The sequence below is a fragment of the Thalassophryne amazonica genome, chromosome 4 (assembly GCF_902500255.1).
Source record: "Thalassophryne amazonica chromosome 4, fThaAma1.1, whole genome shotgun sequence".
Classification (NCBI taxonomy): domain Eukaryota; kingdom Metazoa; phylum Chordata; class Actinopteri; order Batrachoidiformes; family Batrachoididae; genus Thalassophryne; species Thalassophryne amazonica.
Window position 1 is genome coordinate 124,157,346 of NC_047106.1, and position 19,042 is coordinate 124,176,387.

The 19,042-nt window shown below is 41.1% G+C and overlaps 1 long non-coding RNA gene across 1 annotated transcript; it reads right to left on the reverse strand.

The window, feature by feature from the left end:
• Positions 1-539: 539 nt before the first annotated feature.
• LOC117509282 lies at positions 540-18,637 on the reverse strand. Its single transcript, XR_004560357.1, has 3 exons — positions 18,626-18,637; positions 3,520-3,522; positions 540-734 (listed from the first exon to the last, which is right to left on the reverse strand). It is a non-coding gene; the product is annotated as an uncharacterized LOC117509282 (long non-coding RNA).
• Between the last annotated feature and the right edge of the window lie 405 nt (positions 18,638-19,042).

Sequence of the window (19,042 nt, forward strand, 5' to 3'; positions counted from 1 at the left end):
AAGAGGAGTGGAGCAACATTCCACAGGCCGCAATTGACATCCTGATCAACTCTATGCGAAGGAGATGTGTTGCACTGCATGAGGCAAATGGTGGTCACACCAGATACTGACTGGTATCCCCCCCCAATAAAACAAAACTGCACCTTTCAGAGTGGCCTTTTATTGTGGACAGTCTAAGGCACACCTGTGCACTAATCATGGTGTCTAATCAGCATCTTGGTATGGCACACCTGTGAGGTGGGATGGATTATCTCAGCAAAGGAGAAGTGCTCACTATCACAGATTTAGACTGGTTTGTGAACAATATTTGAGGGAAATGGTGATATTGTGTATGTGGAAAAAGTTTTAGATCTTTGAGTTCATCTCATACAAAATGGGAGCAAAACCAAAAGTGTTGCGTTTATATTTTTGTTGAGTATAATTATCCACCTGTGACATACATGTACTTTATTTTTCTTGATACTACAGGATGCCAGTGAAGGGATGCCAAAATGGGCAGAGCTGTTCAATCAGATTCAGGTCTGTGCTCTGGCTGGGAAACTCAAAGATATTCACAAAGTTGTGCTGAAGCCTCTTCTTTGATATCTTGGCTGTGTGCTTAGTCATTATCCTGCTCAAAGATGAACCATCACCCAAGTTTGAGGTCAAGAGCGCTCTAGATCAGGTTTTCATCCACAATGTTTCTGTAAATTGCGCATTCATCTTTCCCTCAATCATGACTAGTCTCCCAGTTCCTAGAACATGGTGCCTGGTTTCCCTCCAAATATAATTTCAATCTTTGTCTCAACAGACCAGAGAATTTTGTTTCTCATGGTCTGTGAGTCCTTCAGGTGCCTTTATGCAACCTCCAGGCAGGCTGCTGTGTGCCTTTTACCAAGCAGTGGCTTCCATCTGGCTACTTTACCATACAGTCCTGATTGGTGGATTGCTCCTCTCTCCACAGAAGAATGCTGGAGCTCTGACAGAGTGACCATCAGATTCTTGGTCATCTCCCTGACTATGGCCGTTCTCCCCCGATCACTCAGTTTAGATGGGTGGCCAGCTCTACGAAGAGTCCTGGTGGTGCTGAACTTCTTCCATTTACAGATGATGGAGGCCACTGTGCTCATTGGAACCTTTAAAGCAGCAGAAATGTTTCTGTACCATTCCCTAGATTTGTGCCTTGAGACAATCCTGCCTTTGAGGTCTACAGTCAATTCCTTTGACTTCATGCTTGGTTTGTACTCTGACATGCACTGTCAACTGTGAGCCCTTATATGTAGACAGGTGTGTGCCTTTCCAAATCATATACAATCAACTGAATTTACCCCAGGTGGACTCCACTTAAACTGTGGAAACATCTCAAGGATGATCAGTGGAAACAGGATAGACCTGAGCTCAATTTTGAGTTTCATGGCAAAGGCTGTGAATACTTATGTACATGTGATTTCTTAGTTTTTGTTTTTACCTCCGCCAAGGAGGTTATGTTTTCGGTCGCGTTTGTCTGTCTGTCAGCAGGATAACTCAAAGTTTTTAACAGATTTTGATGAAATTTTGTGGAGTGGTTGGAAATGACAAGAGGAACAAGTGGTTAAATTTTAGTGGTGATCCGGATCACGATCCGGATCACGATGCTAATGCATTAGCATGTCTATGGCATTTTCAATGTTAAAAGTTAGTATTAAGCAGTTGCAGCTGTCATCATGTTCGGGTGCATTTGTTTTCAAATTGTAATATTTCTTAAATTTATTTTTGTTGAAATTTTGTAGAGTGGTTGGAAATGACAAGAGGAACAAGTGATTAAATTTTAGTGGTGATCCGGATCACGATCCGGATCCCTATGCTACCACGTTAGCATGTCTGTGGCATTTTCAATGTTAAAAGTTAGCATTAAGCAGTTGCAGCTGTCATCACGTTCGGTTGCATTTGTTTTCAAATTGTAATATTCCTTAAATTTATTTTGTTTATATATTAATAATCTAATGATTATTATATACAATTTTTGAGAAAGAGACAAAAAGAAATAGATCACTGTGCCAAGGAGGGAATCTCTTTAGGGTCAGTGACCCTATGGCATTGTTTAGAGAAGTGTTTCATAAATGTTAAAAAAAATTATATATTTGCAGTTTAGTTGAATAATAAATTGAATTTTGTCTCTTATTTGTTTTTGTCTATAAGCACATGCAATATCAATATCAGTGCTCAGATGACAGTAGCTTCTGGGAAAGGTGCAAGTTGCAATAAACTGTGATGCCAAGTGCTAAGGATACATGCTATCCAGTCACAGCAGATGAAACTTTTTTACTACTGAGCAAACATCACTGTTAGACTTTTTTAGGTTCAATGATTCCACGGCGTGTAGATGTTATGGCGTCAGTGACCCCATGGCCCTGGCGGAGTTTGCACTCTCTGAGTGCTTCTAGTTTTTAATGAATTTGCAAAGATCTAAAAACTTTTATACATAGTCGTTATGGGGTATTGTGTGTAGTATTGTGAGGAAAACAATGAATTTGATCCATTTTAGAATAAGGCTATAACATAACAAAATGTGGAAAAAGTGAAACGCTGTGAATTTTCCAGATGAACCGTATGTACGTACATCTTATTCAGATGTGTCACCACTTTGCCAAGGTCTGGAAGAAGATCCAAACTGTCATCCTCAGGTGACAGGATATCGGTTAGGATGTTCAGGAACAATCCAGGAACCACCAAGGCTCAGGCCTGGCATGAACTGGGAATTGCCGGAACACCAATGTCACTGTCCACAGTTAAGTCAAGTCTCCATTCACATATGACGCATCCACACCACCACAGAACCCTCTTGTGTCTGCAGTGAACCAGGTTTTACATCGCCATGGACTGAAAAGTTGCTAACCAAGAAAGAAACCCTTTATCCAAAATCAACATCTTCAACCTAGACTGATATTTGCAGCTGCCCACATGAACAAGCCAAATGCCTTCTGGAGAAAGGAGTTATGCTTAGACAGGATTGGCAAGATTGAGCTGTTTGGCCACAATAACAACCCTCAACAATGACTGAACTTGAGGCCAGACTACCTGATATTTTAGCCTTGAATCTGCAGAATGCTAAATCAGTGGACAGCCTCGCGGATAGTCTAAATTTAACACTTAAAACTACACTTGATAAGATTGCGCCTCCTCTTTTAAGGTCACGCCCTCCTAAGGCACAGTCACCTTGGTTCAATGATTATTTGCATGACCTCAGGCAGAAGGCTAGAGGTTTGGAACGGAAATGGCGTTATTCCAAATTAGAGGTGTTCCACCTTGTGTGGCGGGATGCTATTTTAGATTATAAGCATGCACTACTGGCCACGAAGTGAACCTATTACTCTGATTTGATCAGTAAAAACAAACATAACTCAAAGTTTTTGTTTGACACGGTCGCATTTCTTATTCACGGGCAGCCACCTGTTAGTCGTTCTCCCTTTTCAGTACAGGATTTCTTGGATTATTTTGAGAAGAAAATAGAACATATTAGGCTGAGCATATCTCAGCACACCTCAGCCCAGCCATTAAAACCTGCTATGGAGGTGGGCGCTACCATTGAGGTGTTACCTAGATTGACAGAATTCAATAGTATTTCATTGGGCGTGCTGACGAAACTTGTGGCATCTACAAACCACACAACCTGTTTATTTGATCCTACACCAACAAAATTGTTTAAGGACCTATGGCCCACTCTTGGGCCAACTGTGCTGGAAATTATTAATCTGTCATTAACCTCTGGATCTGTTCCGAAATGTTTTAAATCAGCAGTGATTAAACCATTACTTAAGAAATCTAATCTTGACCCTAGTGTATTGAAAAATTACAGGCCGATATCAAATCTATCATTCTGTTCCAAAATTTTAGAAAAGGTGGTTTCATGGCAGCTCATAGACCACCTTACTGAGAATGATCTTTTTGAGCAGCTGCAGTCTGCTTTTAGGAGCAGCACTCTAAAACTTGTGAATGATCGTCTGCGAGCAATGGACTCAGACACCACTATGGTTTTGGTGTTGTTAGATCTCAGTGCTGCGTTTGATACCGTGGATCATCATATTTTGCTCAATAGGTTGGAGACTTTTTTTGGGATTACTGGAAGTGCCCTTGCCTGGTTGACGTCATATCTGTCCAGTCGTTCTCAATGTGTCTTGCATAATGGCACTACCTCTGACCTTGCTGACATGAGATTTGGGGTTCCACAGGGATCTGTTTTAGGCCCCTTACTTTTCTCCCTATATGTGGCACCCCTTGGGCATATACTACGGAGTTTTGGGATTGCCTTTCATTGTTATGCTGATGATACTCAGTTGTACATGCCGATAACTGCGGGAAATCTCACTCCCATAAAATCCCTGGAGGACTGTCTTCTATCAGTGAGAAGTTGGATGTCTAGTAACTGCCTACTTTTAAACTTTGATAAGACTGAAATGATGGTTCTTGGTTCAGCGAGACATCGGCATCAGTTTGACCAGCTGGCGCTCAGCCTGGGTTCCTATGTCATACATCATACGGACAAAATGAGGAACCTTGGGGTAATTTTTGATCCCACATTGTCTTTTGACAATGTGGTGAAGAAGAAGTCAGCAGATCAAAGAGCCTTTTCGTATCGTGCACCCACCCTGTGGAACAGTCTTCCTGTGACCGTGAGGCAGTCTGAGTCTGTGGACATTTTTAAGTCAAGACTCAAAACCTATTTTTATTCTTTCTTATGGACAGTTTTTATTTTTATTTGTTTTATTCTTTTACTTCTGTTTTTATTTATGTATTTGAATTTTTTTATTCATTTTTAATTATTTATTCAATTTTATGTTGACTTGTTTTATGTAAGGCGCCTTGAGATGGCTTTTGCTGTGATTTGGCGAATTATAAGCTAATTAAATTAAATGTTTGGAGGAGTAAAGGTGAGACTTTCAAACTTAAGAACACTGTATGAAATGTCAAGCATTGTGGTGGTTCATACTCTTGCTTACAGCAAGAAGGTCTGGGGTTTGATTTCTGTGTGGAGTTTGCATGTTCTCTCCATGCCTGTGTGGGTTTCCTACAGGCACTTCACTTTCCTCCCACCATGAAAACATATGCACATGAGGGTCTGCTCCGTTTTCTGCCCTTGACCAAGACAGGGTCTCTACATCTGGAGAGCTTTGATCTAAGCTTTTGATTTTTCCAGACGACATGTCCTCTTCAGGTATGGCCTTGACTAACACTGTCGAAATATGAGACAAGTGTGAGACCTGTACACATTTATTACAGAATTAATTGTGTGGCTTAAGCCCTCGTTCTGTCTCTGTGTATGTATTCTGTGGGGGGAAAAATTAGGCCATTTGCAACTGACATCCCATGACCTTCAGCTGCAGCGCTTACGGCTGTCTCAAATGAATGTATGGATCAGTTCTGCTACTTTCAGTGGCTTTGAGAGGGATAAAGCACTTTTTGTTTTCTGAGATCCCATTGCTGCATCTAGAATCCCTCATCATGTATGCCTCAGTGTGGCATTACTGGACACCTGTGAATCATTTATCATCATTTTTTGTGGACAGCCATGGATTTGCTAAAATGAAATTCACATGTCATTCATTCATGGAATTTATAGCAAACAGAGTGCATTTTCCCCTTAATGAATCATTTTAACAAAAGTATTAAATGCACAAAATTCAATTAAAAAACAATTAAAATGATGAATAAATTTAGCAAGTGAGGTACGAAATGTGGAGTGATTTCAGTCATAATGAATTCTGAGTTACTATCTCGCAATTCTGACTTACTATCTCGCAATTCTGAGTTATTATCTCGCAATTCTGAGTTACTATCTCGCAATTCTGAGTTACTATCTTGCAATTCTGACTTATTATCTCGCAATTCTGAGTTACTATCTTGCAATTCTGAGATACTTTGTTGCGAAATGCATTGCCCCCTACATGGTCATTCCATTCGATCATTGAAAGCTATTTTCGGTGTGGTTTCACAAACAGTGAGATTTGGACGCTATTACATGAGGAGGATGACATTAAAATAAGCCTCCGAACTTTACAAAGAACTTTGGCAAGGAACCATCTCTGGCGCACGCGAAATAAAACGGATGTTGTCGAGGTGGCGGAGTTCATCCATCAGTAGCTACAGATGTCGAGTCAACAACACGGCTACAGATAGATGCACCAGAAGTGCTGGTTGGCTGGCATAACCACGGACAGAGAAACTGTCCGTCTGTTGTTAAGACTCATGGATGGTGGTGGCGTAGTTTACGAGCAAGGCATCGCTTGAGACATGTTGTGCCGGATTCAGCACCCCTGCCGTGCAAAGCACCCCCTTCACGGGAACGCACATTTGAACCTTGTCGCCGTTAAACTCACATTTAACAGCACAGATACACAGTTTGCGCAACAAAAACGTACACAAATCAATATGATCCTTATTCTATCCAGATATGTGGGAGTGAACAGAATATGTTCATATTTAGGAGCACTAATTGTCTGGTTTTGTTCAGTAGGAACAAACCGTCTGATATTATCATGTTTATTTTATGACGTTTCATCACACGATGGTTTGTTTTAGTGTTTATTTGTTTAAATGATTTTAATTTTATTCATTGACGTTATAAATTAATATGCAGCTTGAATCACTGTGGGACGTTTGAGGACCCTGTTGAAATTAGCATCCATTCCTATTGTCTGTATATGTACACTCAACAAAAATATAAACGCAACACTTGTGGTTTTGCTCCCATTTTGTATGAGATGAACTCAAAGATCTAAAACTTTTTCCACATACACAATATCACCATTTCCCTCAAATATTGTTCACAAACCAGTCTAAATCTGTGATAGTGAGCAATTCTCCTTTGCTGAGATAATCCATCCCACCTCACAGGTGTGCCATACCAAGATGCTGATTAGACACCATGATTAGTGCACAGGTGTGCCTTAGATTGCCCACAGTAAAAGGCCACTCTGAAAGGTGCAGTTTTGTTTTATTGGGGGGGATACCAGTCAGTATCTGGTGTGACCACCATTTGCCTCATGCAGTGCAACACATCTTCGCATAGAGTTGTTCAGGTTGTCAATTGTGGCCTGTGGAATGTTGGTCCACTCCTCTTCAATGGCTGTGCAAAGTTGCTGGATATTGGCAGGAACTGGTACACGTTGTCGTATACGCCGGTCCAGAGCATCCCAAACATGCTCAATGGGTGACATGTCTGGTGAGTATGCCGGCCATGCAAGAACTGGGACATTTTCAGCTTCCAAGAATTGTGTACAGATCCTTGCAACATGGGGCCGTGCATTATCCTGCTGCAACATGAGGTGATGTTCTTGGATGTATGGCACAACAATGGGCCTCAGGATCTCGTCACGGTATCTCTGTGTGTTCAAAATGCCATCAATAAAATGCACCTGTGTTCTTCGTCCATAGCAGATGCCTGCCCATACCATAACCCCTCCGCCACCATGGGCCACTCGATCCACAACATTGACATCAGAAAACCGCTCACCCACACGATGCCACACGCTGTCTGCCATCTGCCCTGGACAGTGTGAACCGGGATTCATCCGTGAAGAGAACACCTCTCCAACGTGCCAAACGCCAGTGAATGTGAGCATTTGCCCACTCAAGTCGGTTACGACGACGAACTGGAGTCAGGTCGAGACCCCGATGAGGACGACGAGCATGCAGATGAGCTTCCCTGAGACGGTTTCTGACAGTTTGTGCAGAAATTCTTTGGTTATGAAAACCGATTGTTTCAGCAGCTGTCCGAGTGGCTGGTCTCAGACGATCTTGGAGGTGAACATGCTGGATGTGGAGGTCCTGGGCTGGTGTGGTTACACGTGGTCTGCGGTTGTGAGGCTGGTTGGATGCACTGCCATATTCTCTGAAATGCCTTTGGAGACGGCTTATGGTAGAGAAATGAACATTCAATACGCGAGCAACAGCTCTGGTTGACATTCCTGCTGTCAGCATGCCAATTGCACGCTCCCTCAAATCTTGCGGCATCTGTGGCATTGTGCTGTGTGATAAAACTGCACCTTTCAGAGTGGCCTTTTATTGTGGACAGTCTAAGGCACACCTGTGCACTAATCATGGTGTCTAATCAGCATCTTGATATGGCACACCTGTGAGGTGGGATGGATTATCTCAGCAAAGGAGAAGTGCTCACTATCACAGATTTAGACTGGTTTGTGAACAATATTTGAGGGAAATGGTGATATTGTGTATGTGGAAAAAGGTTTAGATCTTTGAGTTCATCTCATACAAAATGGGAGCAAAACCAAAAGTGTTGCATTTATATTTTTGTTGAGTGTATTATGTCTGTATATAATATATTAATTTATTCAGAGTATCCTAATCATCATCAGAATTATTATTATTATAAAAATGTACACAAAACAGTGGTTAGCATTCCATGTAATAGTAACTCAGAATTGTGAGATAAGTCAGAATTGTGAGATAATAAGTCAGAATTGTGAGATAATAAGTCAGAATTGTGAGATAATAAGTCAGAATTGCGAGATAGTAACTCAGAATTGTGAGATAATGTCAGAATTGTGAGATACTATCTCGCAATTAATCAAAAAAACGTTTTTTTCAAGTGGCGCAAACGGGCTTCCATACTGCGATGAAGTAGTCCTCCCAGAATTGTTTTAAACACAGCGACACTGTCAACTCTGACCAATATGTGTAAACCTTGCAAAAGCTGTATGCACGCTTGAAGTGGGTTCATCCAGGAAAAGATACAATTCTTCAGCATGTCGACAAACACAGGATGTATTGCAGCAGCTCAGATTTGACCAAATCTGCTGTACAGTTCAGGCCTCTCACTCACTGACTTTTTTCTAAAATGAAAGAACACCTGAAGAGAAACTGGTAAAGGACATATCGCACATGATGTAACATCCAGGTTAGCGACACAACATCAAGTATTCATGATTGTAAACATATCCATGCACATGTGGTAATAAATAGTGGTTGCTGATTTATTTCATTAATTATCCCTCTCGCTCAGCGAGTTAGCAGGTGCATTTCTCAGCATGTGACGTGCATTTTAAGAAAAGCAGAAGCATACCGATTTCCGACACAGAGTGAAACTGACGCTGCTACGTCAGATAATAAAGCTTTTGAACTTTCATTTGAAAATGATGTCTTGGATTAACAGAGAATGTACAAAGATAAGATAACACACTTCACCCCGAAACTCTTAATGCTGTCTGTTCGATTTTGGAACATAATTTGTGGTGACGTTGCTGTTTGTGTCACATGACGCTATTTTACTGCTGCAAGGAATGTCTGTTTTACAGGCTGCCGGAAAACATGCAGATGTATCTTACATTTGAAAAATGTAAGAATATGTTATTTTCAGAGGATAATGGACTTCCTGTCTGTGCCAGAATCATGAGAGAGCTTTGTGAGGAGCTAACAGCGGAGCTGCAATGGCACATTTTTCTCTGGCTGGTGATTGTGCGCAATCCATGCATGAGGACTTAAAGTGGACCTGGCCATTGTTCTCCAGCTGATGATCGCTCATGATCTGTGCGTGAGGATGGACTTTACATATTCAATCTTGGAAATCATTCTACAAGTGGGTAAGTGTCCTGTTCAGTTTTTTTTTTTCTTTTGTATTTTGTTCTCCTCAGTGGAGCTGGTAGACTTTTTTTTTTTTTTTTACTTTGAGAGAGTCTGTCAGATTTTGTAGCTCAATGTGTACGGAGTCTGTAATGAAACAGAGCAGCATGCCGTTTCATTTTCCAATATAGCTCCCGCCATGAACATGCACATGCACGCAGACCTCTCAGCTGCTTTTGCAGCTGTCTGATCACACAGAAGTATTTCTTAGATTTTTCACAGTAATATCGATGACAACACATACAAGCATGCCTAAAGCTGAGCCTCTAGCAGAGATTATGTTCATGATGAACATGCATGCGCACTAAGTCTTCTCACAGTGGCGAGTGGATGCTGCTTTTACCATGACTGCATCAAAATGAACAGTTATCACTTAAAAATGAGTTGTCATAACATGACATCAGACTTAAGTAAACTTTTAATTAATTAATTAATCTGCGGCTACATTCTTAACGTTAGACGCAGTGGTGGGCACAGCTAACCAAAAGGTTAGCTTCGATAACCGCTAATCTACTAACTGAAAAGTTAGCTTCTATAATGCTAAAGCAATAGACCAGTAAAAAAGTATCAGAAGCTATAGCTAACCACTAACTTTTAGTGTTGACTCCGGTACACTGTCAAGTACTGACAAGTCATTTTTGAGTTTAAGCACCACTGACGCTCCTGAGTAGAATTAAGGGTGATCAGAAACCCAACAGAAACAATGAGTTAGTGCTTCTGTCTTTGTGCGCCCTGCCCACTGCTGTAAGGAAGAGTCATTTACATTCAACATACAGTGCCCCAGATGTGTGGCAGAAGCCATAAAAAGCAAAGCAGGTTTAATGTATAGTTTGATTTTAAAACCAAATTCCAGACAGTTTATTGATATTAATGCTAATTCTGTCATTTTCACAAATTGAAATGTGGATTTTGACCCAAAATGCATAGAACACTGCCATCTACTGGATGGGAGTGTAAATAGCATCCAACTTTTACAGGGCGCTATTCGAATCACACTTAAGAAAAATAATTTTGTTTTGCAAATGTCTTTTTTTAACAAACAAAAAAATGACACATTTACAAATACACATTTATTTGTAAAAAAAAACCAAAACAAAACACACACACGTTACAGTAACTTGTGTGTTCTTTTTTTTTTCTTTTTTTTTTTTTTACAAATAAATAAACCAACCAATCAGTGATGAGGAGGCTCATTTTCCCATGATTCCTTTTGGCATCTGTGAGTTTTAATGCCCAAACCTTCAGAATTAGCACATTACTTTAAAACAAAAAGATATTTCTGATATTTTCACTTTATAAAAATGAGAGGGTTGATGTTAATGTCAATAAACAGAATTACTTTGGTTTTTAAATCAAACCATAAGTTAAACCTGTTTTGCATTTGAGGTCTTCTGCCACACATCTGGGACACTGTGGTGAATGTAAATAGTTTTTTTTGTTGTTGTTGTTGTTGTTGTAGCAGCAGCCTGACAGCCAGGTTCCTTCTGCTGAAGTAGGGTTGAGCTCAACTCCTCATAGCTGCCTGACTATACCAGCAAAAAATGTTAGCAGACTAAAAGTTAGCAAAACTGAATTTAGTGGAAGCTAATTGGTCTGCTGGTGGTTTTTTGAAGTTATCTCAAAAGCTCATCTGCTAACAAAAAAGTTAGCTTCACTAATTAGCAGTTAGCGGATTAGCAGAACTGTGCCCACCACTGCTTAGCGGTTACATTCCATTCAAGCGTGTACTGGGACATTTCCTCAAAGCTACGTGAACACTGTCGGAAATGGTTGGAAAAATGAGTATTCACAAGTAAGGATGGGTTTGATAAGCTTTTATCTATCGATTCTGCTTATCGATTCAATTCCTTATTGATACCTCTTGTCAATTTTCTGTGGACTAAAAGTTGGTTTTACAGGTTATCTATGTCAACATTTTATTGAGTCTTAAAGTAAATAAATGTGCAAATGGTCACTGGATCCTTAAAGTCTGGACATAATAAACTCTACATGGTGGATCTTTGATCTCTGAACATGAATAAAAATAAACTATCTGTAGTTTTTGTCAAAAGCATTTCCTTTCAGACATTATTGGCATGAATGTCTTTCCATACATCTGAGCTGAGCTATTGCAGCCGGCTGTGCTGCACATCAAGATGTAATTCATAAGGAATGCAGGACGTCTCATTATGGGAGGAAAAAAAAAATGTTTTAGTCGATTGTAGTTTATTGTCTTTATTACAGCGTTTGGAAAGAGGTGTCATTTTATTTAAAGCAGCAATTCATGTTGAGGTTATTAATTCCAACCAGACTCTTTCTGGCCACAGAACCGCGCAGCATTTGCAGCTGTGCCAATGGAACGGAGGACGATTCTCATTTCTTGACTGCAACAAGAGTCCCAGTTAGTGACTTTAATCCTCACAAAAGTTACTCACACTTAATGTATTTTAATAGCTTTGAGAGGGGTTAAGAAGCGGACTTGCCACTTCTGAAGAGCAGCAAATCAAAGAACCAAGGAGCATTGCTTCATTGGTTCATGCTTCAAAGTGGAGTCACGCTGCAGAAACAGTTGATTACAGACCCGCTGCAGGGTCTGTAATCAACGTAGAGGAATGATCATTTTCACGACAAACACCCTCAAAAACAACGGCTGCTCTGAAGGACCGATAAGGGAATCGTTAAGCAAATTGACTATTGATATCGGTGGATTGTATCATTTATTAGCAATACCCGAAAATAACCAGTACTTTGCTTTTGGGAGTCTCCGTAGCCATTTGTTGCAAGTGTCGTATACTTTGAGACCGGTCACAAAAGTGTAAAAAGTAATCCTGGTGTATCGGATGGTCCCTAACAGCCTAAATCTACATTGTTATGATTTTGGAGCGACATGTCCTTTAAACTCATAACGCAGAGGTGCAAGCAGCTGTGTGTTGCTAGTGCAGACACCAGATTTCTTGTCAGATGTTGGTGTAAGAGTGTGCAAAGGGAAGGTGACATGGAAAAGTAATGACACCACCTGACAGAGAACATTCCAAGCTTTAAGCAGATATGCAATTCATGCGAGTGCCTTGTTACTGAAATCAGCTTGAAAACGTTTCCGTCAACCCTTCTGTACATTCATCATTATGAACTTGGTCCATTAAATCTCACTGTGACTTTTTTTTTCTTTTTAATGTACTACTGTAAATCTGTGCTGCCCCACAGCACATGTTGGCATCTTGAAATGGCAAAAAAAGGGAAACTCAAAGATTTAGCGCACAAATTTTAATGGAGGATGGATGGAAAAATGTTGTGCACAGTGCACATAAATCCATTTGAAATGTGTGAGTGAACATTGATATTTGTGCAACAGAAAATACTGGCACACAGCCACACACTGGGCACAGAGTGGTTGGATTTATTGTCTTCATTAGACATGTTGTAGTCTAATTCTATTTAATTTGTCTGTACAGTGCCAAGTCAGAACATAGTCAAGTCCAAGTACTTGACCAATGGCACAACTGCTGTAATTCTGCTTCTGTACACCACCACAATGGAGTTGAAATGAAACAATCAAGATGTATGTAAACCATGCGCTCCTTAGCCAGATTTTAAAATTATGGCATATAATAGCAACTGCAACCAAAACAAAAATGTATGTCCAGGGTTTGATAGCAATGTACTATCTGAGTCCAAATCTGAAGTGAGAAATACACATATGTGCATAGAATATAAAGAAGAAATCATGTAAATTGGATTGAAGCACCTGTATGGTAGAGTGGCCAGATGGAATTTGAATTTGTATTTATTCAAAGAACAATTCCTAACAAAGAACATAACTCAATCCCCATCCTAAATTGAGTCCTGCCTCAGTTCATAAAACAAAAATAAAAAATCCTGTTCATAAGTGTTCAGAAAAATAATCTGTTGAGATGGAATTTCCTCATGCCAATAAGATTCAGAATTTCAGTTTAAACATTTGAAAATTTTCGATGCTTTGGGTACCCAAGTAAAAAATAAATCAAATTAATGGGCAAATTTGTTATATAGAGCTCTATATATTTTGTTGAAGAGAGAAAAAACAAAAACAAAAAACTGAAGGCACTCATGTGCTCCAGAAAAACTGATCCTGAGTAGTCATCTGCTGACATACTGCTGATGGGAGATTCAGCACATCCAGGAACCAGTCCGTGGCACATGTGCTGCTCGCCAGCTAATGAATTACACAGTATTACACTTACTTGCCACTCTATGGCAAGTAAGTGTAATACTCTTGTCAAGAGTTATTCTGCTTATGCAAAAGCATATTCAATACAGGGCTGTGAAATGAAAATTGCGAAATCTGAGGAAAATTCACAGGGGGTCCCCATGGGGCCCCAGAAACCAAATTAATTCTGTATCTAATGATACATTTTCAGCATCTCCTGGAAGGAAAAAAATCTCAAAAGAAGTGCATATTTAAATAATCCTAGATTCAACCTTTCAATTAAACTGTCAATGATAATGTTGAAATAACAGAATATGACATGGAAGTAGGACCTGGAATGATTTTCATTTTTATTGTAAACCAAACTATGCATTAACTCAGACAAATTAAACTACATGAAATTGATGAAGACTGAAAAGACTGTTAAAGCATTTCAAAAACCACAGCAAAAGCTTGGAGAATATTTTGAAAATCATGGTAAAATATCACTAACAAACCTTATAGTAAAAAAGTCACATATTGCTGTTTAAAGTCCTGTAAATCCACTCAAAGCCAGTGTCTTTTTTCCCATGAAAAGTCTACATTAATAAAAACTAATTTACATTCTTGTGTAAATTCATGTAAGTCCATTCAAAGCCACAATGTATTTATTTCCAATGAAAGAAAGTCTAGATTAATAGTAAAAAGTCACATAATCTTGTCTAAAATCCTGTTCAAACAGCACAATGTTTATTTTCCAGGGAGAGAAAAATTCTTACCATGTTTCCTGAGGGCACAGTTTGCTTTTCCCGTTTCTTTTATCTTTCAGGTGTGTTGATGAAGCCAGTGACAATTCCACAGATTCTTGTCCTTGTCAAACTTTTTCAAACCATCTTTCTCGCCATCTTCCCTCTGTCTGATGTCGCTCCATGACACAGACATGCTGCAAAATTCTTCTTTTAAAAAGCTGAGAGCTGTAAAAGTTTGCGATGTCCACATGCTACGTTTAGCTTAGGCATCTTACAGGAGTCACACAGCGTCACCACAGCAATCAACCAGTCGTGCTTTACGACAACTGTTGTAACAGCTACGCTTTGAGTGGCGTTTTTTCCTCTGTGAAGTTCAGCGGATCCGAGTACCCTGATTTGTATCTGTAACACAGAAAATTGTCCGGACTAATAAAACTTGCATGATGTCATAAAAAGGAAACACTTTGCGAAGGGCATTTTAAAAACACAGTGACGATCACAATTACAAATTACAACATTAACAAACCCCCCCCCCCCCCCCCCCCCATGATGAAATCTGCAAAATTCCTCGGCTCTGCGAGTTTTCACAGCCCTGTCAATAACATATTGTAGTGATCATGTTCATCATGTTTTAGAAAAATTCACCATAACCTAGTGGTCCTCGGTCTGCTCTCTGATTTGTTAACACACCCAGCAGACAATGTGTCCCATGTCCAGCAGATGTTAACATGCCAAGCTCTTTGTTTCCAGCTATACAAATAAAGCCTCTTGGTCTATTTTGATGACTTTCCGTCAGCACCCCTGCAGGATGTGAAAATAGATGCCTGCTGACAAGACCCTTGCGAGGGTGCCGAGCAAATGTCTGTTCTCTGTTCTGCACACATAAAGCTTTTTCCTGTAATTGCTAACTTGTACTCTTATGCATATGACAAACATTTCCTGTCTCACCCATGTATTATGGCTGTACATATGACAAAAGCTCTCCAGTGGTGCTTTCTCTGTCAGGATGGCTGAACTGTATAAATATCTGTAACTTCTGTGAATAAAAAGCTTCTATGTATTACATGTAGAATTAATGAGCGAAATAAATGGCATGCACTTGCATTGCTAAAATCAGGAAATTGTTTGTTTCATCCTACACAAATTCTACACGGGTGATCATGACACAATCACATCTTCCACACTGGTGACCCCAGACGTTTGTCTTTCAAAGTTTTTGAAGGACATTCTTACACAATCATGAGCCTGCTTGACCTTCTGGTGGCCCACGACTCTGCATCAGCCTCCCTCTCCACCAAATGCCAGAACCAGGACCAGATGGCCACAAAGCATCTATCTGCCACCACAGACCCTGACTAGCCAGTGCCCGGATGGTGGTGGTGATGCTGTGGGTCTCTTCGCCATTTAACGCAAACCAGCTGTCCGGCGGAACACTGCACCAGCTCACTGCCCCCATGAACCAGGCAGCTGGAGGAGGACCTGCACCAAACCACCACTGTCACAAACCAGGTGCCCGGCAGAGTACCGCACAAGCCCACCACCACCACAAACCAAGCAGACGGAGTGGGGAAATCCCAGCGCCAGTGGCTGCAGCAGCATGGGTTGGATCTGCACTTGCTCAGCGTGGACAGTGGAAGTTGCTTTGACTGCAGCAGCCATACCAGTGCCAGGTTGCCCCACGACATCTCTACAGGACAGCCACATCTTGTCATCCTCGCCACATGGACACGATAGCCTGCTTCGCGACACCTGCACAGGACAGCCACAGCTCCTTGCCCCCGCCGTATTGATGCGGGAGCTCAACATGGACATGTGACAAGGGTCTGCTCTCCAAGATCCACTGCCACTCCAAAGCCCCCCTGGCTCGCTTCCCTGCCTGGAATGGAACTTCAAACACAAACGGTCCAGTGGAATATGCATTATTCCGCCATGATGCTCACGGAGAACTGCTACAGCCTCCCTACAATGGCCCAGCAGAATATACTTTATATGGATGATTCGCTCGTCTCTCCATAACATTTATTCTTTGTGTTATGGTGAATTCTGGGGGGGCTCTGTAGCAATCCATCACGTTTTAGAATAAATTTACCCTAACCTAGTGGTTCTTGGTCTGCTCTCTGATCTGGTAACATGCCCAGCAGAGAATGCTTCCCATGTCCCACAGGTGTTAACACGCAGCCCAGTTTCACATTTTTTTTTCGTGCTTCCGTCATGAAATTAGTCAAATTTTCATGACGGTTTTTCTTTTAACTCACTATTACTAACTCTACTCCCATCCCCAACCCTAACCTTAACCATATCCTAATCCTACTCCTTCCCCCAACCCTAACCATAACAACCCTGACTCCCCCGCTTCACTTTTAATTTCGTGCAGCCATCACAGAATGAATTAGGATGAATTTGTGCTGCCATGATGAAAATGAGGCGCTTTTCGTCACAATATCATCAACCAATAGATTAATGTATATTTCGTCCTGCTGAATCACGACTTCCCGTGAGACCACGTTGTGACACGCCAAGGCGTGCAATGTGTATTCTACGCACACAAAGGTCTTTGTTTCCAGATATACAAATAACACCTATATGCCTCTTTTGATGACTTCTTATCAGCGCCCCTGCAGGATGTGCAAATCGATGTCTGCTGATAGGAGCCCTGCAAGAGTGCTGAGCAATTGTCTGTTTCTGTTCTGCATACAAGAAGCTGTTTCCTGTTATTACCAATGCGTCCACTATGTATATGACAAGATTATCCTGCTTCACCTGTTTATTACGGCATTACATATGACAAAAGCTTTCTTGACCCCCGGTGGTGTTTTCTCTGTCAGGATGGCCAACTGTAGAAATGTCTGTAACGTCTGTGAATTTAAAGCTTCTACGATGATGCTACTGAACGATGAACATGTAGAATTAACCAGCAAAATAAATGGAGTGCACTTGTATTGCCAAAATGAGGAACTTGGGTTTCCTTCATCCAACACAAATTGTACACTGGTGATCACAACATAATCACAACTTGTCAGGCTGGTTGGTCAGGAATGGCTGGACACAAATGCAAGGCTGGAACAAACAGCTTTGGTTTATAAAAGGGTTTACTGATGTGGATAGCAAAGGTCAGTACACAAGAAGGCAGCCCAAAAAATACAGTAATACAAAAATCATCAGGCTTAGGCATGGCCAATCAAATAGGTAGGAGGTCAGAAACACAATGAGGCAGGCAGAACTATGAGAACATAATGAACAGAGCTGGAGAGAAGGCACAAGGTGTATCAATCTGACGAGGGACAAGAGCATCCAGTGAGCCTTATATAACCCCTGGTGATGAACTGAAGATCAAAAACAGGTGTGCAGGGAAAGCACCAGCACAAGGGTGTGGCCAGACAGACAGAATCACCCACCACTAAGCACCAAGATACAGACAACCAAGATCCAACTGTTATGATTATTTATTAAAAAGTGGAAGAAACACAAGATGACTGTCAATCTCTCTCAGTCTGGGATTCCATGCAAGATCTCACTTTTGGGGTAAGGATGATTCTGAGAAAGCTCAGAACTACCCAGGAGGACCTGGTCAATGACCTGAAGAGAGCCAGGACCACAGTCACAAAGATTACATTGGTAACACATGATGCTGCCATGGTTTAAAATCCTGCAGGGCAGCAAGGTCCCCCTGCTCAAGCCAGCACATGTCCAGGCCCATTTGAAGTTCACCAGTGACCATCTGGAAGATCCAGAGGAGGCATGGGAGAAGCCATCCCAACCGTGAAGCATGGGGGTGGAAACATCATACTCTGGGGTGCTCTTCTGCAAAGGGGACAGGACGACTGCACCGTATTGAAGGGAGGATGCATGGGGTCATGTATTGTGAGATTTTGGCAAACAACCTCCTTCCCTCAGTAAGAGCATTGAAGATGGGTCATGGCTGGGTCTTTCAGCATGACAATGACCCCAAATACACAGCCAGGGCAATTAAGGAGGAGCTCCATAAGAAGCATTTCAAGGTACTGGAGTGGCCTGGCCAGTCTCCAGACCTGAACTCAATAGAAAATCTTTGGAGGGAGCTGAAACTCCAAACCTGAAAGATTTGGAGAAGATCTGTATGGAGGAGTGGACCAAAATCCCTGCTGCAGTGTGTGCAAACCTGGTGAAAAACTACAGGAACAGTTTGACCTCTGTAATTACAAACAAAGGCTACTGGACCAAATATTAACATTGATTTTCACAGGTGTTCAAATACTTGATGTTGCAGGAACAGCCTTGGGGCACCTACAATTGTACTGTTTTCCAATGTAGTAAAGGGAACTAAGTTTGCAAAACATATTCCTCTAAGCACTGTATGGGTACATCTGCAGAAACAGGCCACAGTCTTAAATAGAATTTCAGTTCCTGCCACATAAACTGCATTATCATTATAGTGGATTTTCTGTGCTACTTTCCACACTAAACTGATGGATTCCATGTCCACATTAATCGTAGGCCCTGCAAGTTCTCTAATTACCTGGTCTGAAGAGTACTAGTGTTACCCTCCCTGTAGAACTCTATCTATGTTTGCAGAAAA